The sequence below is a fragment of the Bos indicus genome, chromosome 23, assembly GCF_029378745.1.
Source record: "Bos indicus isolate NIAB-ARS_2022 breed Sahiwal x Tharparkar chromosome 23, NIAB-ARS_B.indTharparkar_mat_pri_1.0, whole genome shotgun sequence".
Taxonomy (NCBI): domain Eukaryota; kingdom Metazoa; phylum Chordata; class Mammalia; order Artiodactyla; family Bovidae; genus Bos; species Bos indicus.
In genome coordinates this window covers 22,679,820-22,688,673 of record NC_091782.1, presented here as the reverse complement: position 1 = coordinate 22,688,673, position 8,854 = coordinate 22,679,820, and positions in this window count along the sequence as shown.

The window sequence follows — 8,854 nt, the reverse complement described above, 5'->3', positions numbered from 1 at the left end:
TCTGGGGAGAAAAATATCTTATCCTAAACAGCCCTGATTTTGTGGATAAATTCCTCTTAGTTGATAAGAGAACAAAATAGATAAACAAGTAAAACTCCATTCTGAAAATGATTTTAATGGTACGGTGTGGCTCTTTATCAGTAAGTAATATGAACTTAAGTTCCTAATATATATTACTCTGCAGTATAAAGTAGAAAATAATTTTTAAAGAAAAAATTGCCCTGCCAATTGAAAGAGCCTATAAACAATGAGCCCAGTAATAATAAATATACCTAGCACTGAGATCACACTCCAATAAAGGGAAAAAGTGCTTCTTAGATAAATGACTGATCCTAAGGCTGGGGCAGTGAATCCAAAGAAAGAACCTGGCACATGTTTTAGTTCCAGAAAATAAGAAGGTGCTGAAAAGAAGAAGAAGAAGACAGAAGATAATGAGGTGTCTTTAAAGTAAATAAAGAATTATCATGTGTTCAGTTCAGTCACTCAGTCCTATCTGACTCTTTGGGACCCCATGGACTGCAGCACACTAGGCCTCCCTGTCCATCACCAACTCCCAGAGTTTACTCAAAGTCATGTCCATTGAGTTGGTGATGCCATCCAACCATCTCATCCTCTGTGGTCCCCTTCTCCTCCTGCCCTCAATCTTTCTCAGCATCAGGGTCTTTTCCAATGAGTCAATTCTTCTCATAAGGTGGCCAAAGGATTAGAGTTTCAGTTTCAGCATCAGTCCTTCCTATGAATATTCAGGCCTGATTTCCTTTAGGATGGACTGGTTGGATCTCCTTGCAGTCCAAGGGACCATCAAGAGTCTTCTCCAACACCACAGTTCAAAAGCATCAATCCTTCAGTGCTCAGCCTTCTTTATGGTCCAACTCTCACATCCATACATGAGTACTGGAAAAACTATAGCTTTGACTAGGAGGACCTTTGTCAGCAAAGTAATGTTCCTGTTTTTTAATATGCTGTCTAGGTTTCTCATAGATGTTCTTCCAAGGAGTAAGCATTTTTTACTTTCATGGCTGCAGTCACCATCTGCAGTGATTTTGGAGCCCAAAAAGTAGTCTGTCACTGTTTCTATTGTTCCCCCATCTATTGCCATGAACTGATGGGACTGGATGCCATGATCTTCATATTTTGAACATTGAGTTTTAAGCCAGCTTTTTCACTTTCCTCTTTCCCTTTCATCAAGAGACTCTTTAGTTCCTCTTCTCTTTCTGCCATAAGGGTGGTATCATCTGCATATCTGAGGTTATTGATATTTCTCCCAGCAACCTTGATTCCAGCTTGTGCTTCATCTAGCCTGGCATTTCGCGTGATGTTCTTTGCATACAAGTTAAGTAAGCAGAGACAGTATATAGCCTTGGTGTACACCTTTCCCAATTTGAAATAAGTCTCTTGTTCTGTGTCCAGTTCTAACTATTGCGTCTTGACCTGCCTACAGACTTCTCAGGAAGCAGGTCAGGCAGTCTAGTATTCTCATCTTTTTAAGAATTTTCCACAATTTGTTGTGATCCACACTGTCAAAGGCTTTAGCATAGTCAATGAAGTAGAAGTAGATGTTTTTCTGGAACTCTTTTGCTTTTTCGATGATCCAAAAATGCTGGTAGTTTGATCTCTTGCTCCTCTACTTTTTCTAAATCCAGCTTGAAGATCTGGAGGTTCTCGGTTCACATACTGTTGAAGCCTAGCCTGGAGAATTTTGAGCATTACTTTGCTAGCGTGTGAAATGGATGCAATTGTGTGGTAGTTTTAATATTCTTTGGCATTGCCTTTCTTTGGGATTGGAATGAAAACTGACCTTTTCTAGTCCTGGGGCCACTGAAGTTTTCCAAATTTGCTGGCATATTGAGTGCAGCACTTTCACAGCATCATCTTTTAGGACTTGAAATAGCTCAACTGAAATTTCATCACCTCCACTAGCTTTTTCCTAGTGATACTTCTTAAGGCCCACTTTACCTGTCATTCCAGGATGTCTGGCTCTAGGTGAGTGATCACACCATCGTGGTTATCTGGGTCATTAAGATCTTTTTGTATAGTTCTTCTGTGTATTCTTGCCACCTCTTCTTAATATCTTCTGCTTCTGTTAAGTCCATACCATTTCTGTCCTTTATTGTGCCCATCTTTGCGTGAAAAGTTCCCTTGGTATCTCTAATTTTCTTGAAGAGTCTCTAGTCCTTCCCATTCTGTTTTCCTCTATTTCTTTGCATTGATCACTTGAGGTAGGCTTTCTTATCTCTCCTTGCTATTCTTTGGAACTCTGCATTCAAATGGGTATATCTTTCCTTTTCTCCTTTGCCTTCAGCTTCTGTTTTCTCAGCTGTTTGTAAGGTCTCCTCAGCAACCATTTTGCCTCTTTGCATTTCTTTTTCTTGGGGATACTTTTGATCACTGCCTCCTGTAGAGTGTTATGAACCTCCATCTGTAGTTCTTCATGCAGTCTATCAGATCTAATCCCAAAAATCTATTTGACACTTCCACTGTATAATTGTAAGGGATTTGAGTTAGGTCATACTTGAATGGTCTTATTGTTTTCCCTACTTTCCTCAACTTAAGTCTGAATTTTGCAATAAGTTCATTATCTGAGTCACAGTCAGCCCCTGGTCTTGTTTTTGCTTACTGTATAGAGCTTCTCTATCTTTGGCTGCAAACATGTAATCAATCTGATTTCAGTGTTGACTATCTGGTGATGTCCATGTTTAGAGCTGTCTCTTCTGAGAGTGTATGTGTTATGACTGGTGCATTCTCTTGGCAAAACTCTGTTAACCTTTGCCCTGATTCATTTTGTACTCCAAGGCCAAACTTGCCTGTTACTCCAGGTTTCTCTTGACTTCCTACTTTTGCATTACAGTCTCTTTTGATGAAAAAGACATATTTTTTTGGTGTTAGTTCTAGACGGTCTTGTATGTCATCACAGAACTGTCAACTTCAGCTTTTTTGGCATTGGTGTTTGGGGCATAGACTTGCATCACTGTGATATTGAATGGTTTACCTTGGAAACGAACAGAGATCATTCTGTCATTTTTGATATTTCAACCAAGGACTGTATTTCAGACTCTTTGTTGACTATGAGGGCTAATCCATTTCTTCTAAAGGATTCTTGCCCACAGTAGTAGATATAATGGTCACCTGAATTAAATTCACCCATTCTGGTCCATTTTAGTTCACTGATTCCTAAAATGTCAGTGTTTACTCTTGCTATCTCCTGTTTGACCACTTCCAATTTACCTTGATTCATGGATCTAACATTCCAGGTTCCTATGCAATATTGTTCTTTAAATATTGGACAGTACTTTAACCACCAGACACATCCACAACTGGGCATTGTTTCCACTTTGGCTCAGCCTTTTCATTCCCTTTTGGAATTATTTCTCTGCTCTTCTCCAAGTTCATATAAATTAAGGGGGAAAAAATCTCATGTCTGTGCTACTGGCTCCAAAGCTGATCAGAAGAGATCTAATAATTCTGCCTTTAACAAGATCTTTCACAGATACTTAAAGCCCTAAAATTAAAAAAAAAAAAGCATATTTATAAAAGCATGCTGTTACTGTTAGAATGGCAGCCTGAGGAGCTCTACAGACATGTTCTCCAATAAAGCAAACACAACCAATGAGAATTTTTTTAAAAGAGCAATGATAGTACTCTTTTAAAGTCTCTGGAAATTTTCCTGAGAGTATGCAGCATATGAGAAAACTTTGATTCAAGAAGGTATCTACTAAGTCATAGTAAGAACAGAAAGCATCTGTAACACCTGGATACGTGCCTTGTTCCTACTTCTACCCTCTCCAGCTCAGCAGGATGGAATCTCCACTCCTGATGTACTTGACCCAGAAAACAAACCAGTCTCTCCCCTCATATTCTCATCAAGTAGTATGATATCTCACTAATAGGGACAGGCACAGGCATGTCTCATCCTCTCCAGCCTCAGCTTGCATTGTTGTTGTTCAGTCTCTAAGCTATGTCTGATTCTTTGTGACCCCATGGACTGCAGCATGCTAAGTCTCCTGTCCTACACCATCTCCCGGAGTTTGCTCAAATTCATGTCCATTGAGTCAGTGATGCCATCCAGCCACCTCCTCCTCTTCCTCTATTATCCCCTTCTCCTCCTGCCTTCAATCTTTCCCAGCATCAGGGTCTTTTCCAATGAGTCAGCTTCTCACTTTAGGTGGCCAAAGCCATTGCAGAGGCTAAACCCCTGGTGGTTACTGCCATGGGATTAGTATTAGTTCCATTCTCCACCCAGCCCCCTTTGATAGGGTAGAAGCTCTTTCCCAGGCACAATAAGACTAAAGATACTGGAGCCCCAGTAGCCATTAACGCAGCTCCTTCAGGACATAGATTCCATGCCAGAACAGTCACTCCCAAAAGGCCAGAAGCTGCTGCCACCACTCAATGCCCTGCTCATCAGCACTCTTGCCTCCGGCTCTGAAAAAGTGTTCAGAGATTTTTTTTTTTTTTTCTACTAAAGAGGTAGCCCATAAAAACAGAGATATCTGGAGTACTCTCAAACTCAGTTTGAAACAGAAGGCAGGAAGTTCAAATCTAAGATCACTCTTGAATACAATGAATATTTTGATGGTAAGCAATTAAGAGGATTCTGATAACACTATGAAAATAACAGGCTAACCCAGAACCAGGGAAAGAGACAACTAAGAAGAGCCTTCCTAAAGTCAGAACAAAGACCGACCTCCAAACTACCCCCTGAAAAGGGCCTTTATTTGACTTCGATTAGACTATGGAGCAATTTATACCCCTAGGATTCAGCTGAAAAATTAGTAGATAGTTACATGTGGGAGTGATATTAAGAGAGTCATAAAGCTTAACAGAAAGATCAGAGAAGAAACAAAGAGTGTCCTGCTGATTTAACTGTGACTTTACATGTTTTTATGCACATAAGTCTGTGGTTTTAATTACTGCTAAAAAATCTTGAACTTCCTGATAGCCATTAGTGCCTTAAATTCATGATAGATTTCACAGCATCTGATGATTCCACAAATGTAAGATGATAACTCCTTGTGGGGAACATGATTCAGAGAGAAATGATAGAAACTAAAAAGATGGTAATATATATTTATGCAAATATTGTTAATAAGAAGCACCAAAGCAAAAAGAACATTATAAGTAGAGAAATACACTAAAAAATAAATGTTTCCTTTAAGTCTTTCATGGGGCAACAACAGCTGTTTCAACGAAGTAAAAAGCTATAAATGCATTAGAGGAATGTATCTATATACATTTGGCTTGCTCTTAGAAATTGATATTCAGGGGACATATTAATATCACAGATACTTCTCTGCTATATAATGGTAGTGACTACATCTACATAATATTGAAGACAGATGTATATAGGGAATGAAAAGAAGACTCTATCAAATAATATTATTAGTGTTTTTCATACTCGTTCCAATAAATCTCCTTATACTGCTACTAAGGCAGTTTTCATAGAGTTCAAGAAAATGACATTGAAAATCTGCTCCGTGTAACTCATAAACAGGAAATAAAATAAGGGATGGAATGTGAGAGAGTGACAGGGAATATAGCCCAAGTCTAGAGGCAGTGATAGGAAATGATATAAAGGTAGTGGGATTACAAACAAGATTTCTTTCAGTACTTTGATGTCTTTGATTCTAAAAGAGGAAACCGCATCCAATAGCACTTTTTTCTTTGCTGCACCACCTGCTTGTGAGGTCTTAGTTCCACAGTCAGGGACTGAATCTGCACCCTCTATTGTAAGTAGAGTCTTAACCACTGGAACACCAAGAAAGTCCCCTGCAATAGCATTTTACACAGTATATATACATGATGTTAAATGCCTATAGAACTCAGTGTGCCTCCAGATGATACTCATTTCATTCTTGTTGGCCGTTGTCAATTAATAAGACAATTAATCTTATTAATTGTCATATTATCCATGAGAGGACCTTCACTGAAGAGGTACTATGCACCAGACATTTGTGGAATGTTTCTAGCATTGTTATTTATGATCCTTAAAATGACTCTATGAGATATATAGCATCCTCCTCTGTAATGGTCAACAAAAGAGTCCGAAATGCAGTACTTGGATGCAATCTCAAAAATGACAGAATGATCTCTGTTCATTTCCAAGGCAAACCATTCAATATCACAGTAATCCAAGTCTATGCCCCAACCGGTAACACTGAAGAAGCTGAAGTTGAACAGTTCTATGAAGACCTACAAGACCTTTTAGAACTAACACCCAAAAAAGATGTCCTTTTCATTATAGGGTACTGGAATGCAAAAGTAGGAAGTCAAGAAACACCTGGAGTAACAGGCAAATTTAGCCTTGGAATACGGAATGAAGCAGGGCAAAGACTAATAGAGTTTTGCCAAGAAAAGGCACTGGTTATAACAAATACCCTCTTCCAACAACACAAGAGAAGACTCTATACATGAACATCACCAGATGGTCAACACTGAAATCAGATTGATTGTATTCTTTGCAGCCAAAGATGGAGAAGCTCTATACAGTCAGCAAAAACAAGACCAGGAGCTGACTGTGGCTCAGACCAGGAACTCCTTATTGCCAAATTCAGACTTAAATTGAAGAAAGTAGGGAAAACCACTAGTCCATTCAGGTATGACCTAAATCAAATCCCTTATGATTATACAGTGGAAGTGAGAAATAGATTTAAGGGCCTAGATCTGATAGATAGAGTGCCTGAGGAACTATGGAATGAGGTTCATGACATTGTACAGGAGACAGGGATCAAGACCATTCCCATGGAAAAGAAATGCAAAAAAGCAAAATGGCTGTCTGGGGAGGCCTTACAAATAGCTGTGAAAAGAAGAGAAGCAAAAAGCAAAGGAGAAAAGGAAAGATATAAACATCTGAATGCAGAGTTCCAAAGAATAGCAAAAAGAGATAAGAAAGCCTTCCTCAGCGATCAATGCAAAGAAATAGAGGAAAACAACAGAATGGGAAAGACTGGGGATCTCTTCAAGAAAATCAGAGATACCAAAGGGACATTTCATGCAAAGATGAGCTCAATAAAGGACAGAAATGGTATGGACCTAACAGAAGCAGAAGATATTAAGAAGAGATGGCAAGAATACACAGACGAACTGTACAAAAAAGATCTTCACGACCCAGATAATCACGATGGTGTGATCACTGACCTAGAGCCAGACATCCTGGAATGTGAAGTCAAGTGGGCCTTAGAAAGCATCACTACGAACAAAGCTAGTGGAGGTGACGGAATTGCAGTTGAGCTATTCCAAATCCTGAAAGATGATGCTGTGAAAGTGCTACACTCAATATGCCAGCAAATTTGGAAAACTCAGCAGTGGCCACAGGACTGGAAAAGGTCAGTTTTCATTCCAATCCCAAAGAAAGGCAATGCCAAAGAATGCTCAAACTTACTGCAGAATTGCACTCATCTCACACGCTAGTAAAGTAATGCTCAAAATTCTCCAAGCCAGGCTTCTGCAATATGTGAACCATGAACTTCCTGATGTTCCAGCTGGTTTTAGAAAAGGCAGAGGAACCAGATACCAAATTGCCAACATCTGCTGGATCATGGAAAAAGCAAGAGAGTTCTAGAAAAACATCTATTTCTGCTTTATTGACTATGCCAAAGCCTTTGCATGTGTGGATCACAATAAACTGTGGAAAATTCTTCAAGAGATGGGAATACCAGACCACATGATCTGCCTCTTGAGAAATTTGTATACAGGTCAGGCAGCAACAGTTAGAACTGGACATGGAACAACAGACTGGTTCCAAATAGGAAAAGGAGTTCATCAAGGCTGTATATTGTCACCCTGTTTATTTAACTTATATGCAGAATACACCATGAGAAACGCTGGACTGGAAGAAACACAAGCTGGAATCAAGATTGCCAGGAGAAATATCAATAACCTCAGATATGCAGATGACACCACCCTTATGGCAGAAAGTGAAGAGGAACTCAAAAGCCTCTTGATGAAAGTGAAAGTGGAGAGTGAAAAAGTTGGCTTAAGCTCAACATTCAGAAAACGAAGATCATGGCATCCGGTCCCACCACTTCATGGGAAATAGATGGGGAAACAGTGGAAGCAGTGTCAGACTTTATTTTTCTGGGTTCCAAAATCACTACAGATGGTGACTGCAGCCATGAAATTAAAAGACGCTTACTCCTTGGAAGGAAAGTTATGACCAACCTAGATAGCATATTCAAAAGCAGAGACATTACTTTGCCAACAAAGGTTCGTCTATTCAAGGCTGTGGTTTTTCCTGTGGTCATGTATGGATGTGAGAGTTGGACTGTGAAGAAGGCTGAGCACCAAAGAATTGATGCTTTTGCACTGTGGTATTGGAGAAGACTCTTGAGAGTCCCTTGGACTGCAAGGAGATCCAACCAGTCCATTCTGAAGGAGATCAGCCCTGGGATTTCTTTGGAAGGAATGATGCTAAAGCTGAAACTCCAGTACTTTGGCCACCTCATGCGAAGAGTTGACTCATGGGAAAAGACTCTGATGCTGGGAGGGATTGGGGGCAGGAGGAGAAGGGGACGACAGAGAATGAGATGGCTGGATGGCATCACTGACTCGATGGACGTGAGTCTGAGTGAACTCCGGGAGTTGGTGATGGACAGGGAGGCCTGGCGTGCTGCGATTCATGGGGTTGCAGAATCGGACATGACTGAGCGACTGATCTGATCTGTAAGGGCTAGTCAAGAAAACTATGGTACCGAAAGACTGAGTCACTAGTCCAAGGTCTCATAGTAAGTCTCACAAGTGGAATTTAAACTTAAATACATGTAATTCAAAACTCAGATTATATCCACTTTTGATGGCCTCCTGAGGATAGCGACTTTGTTTCTCTCAAAGGAGAGCCTTGTCCACAGTATCTGGAACA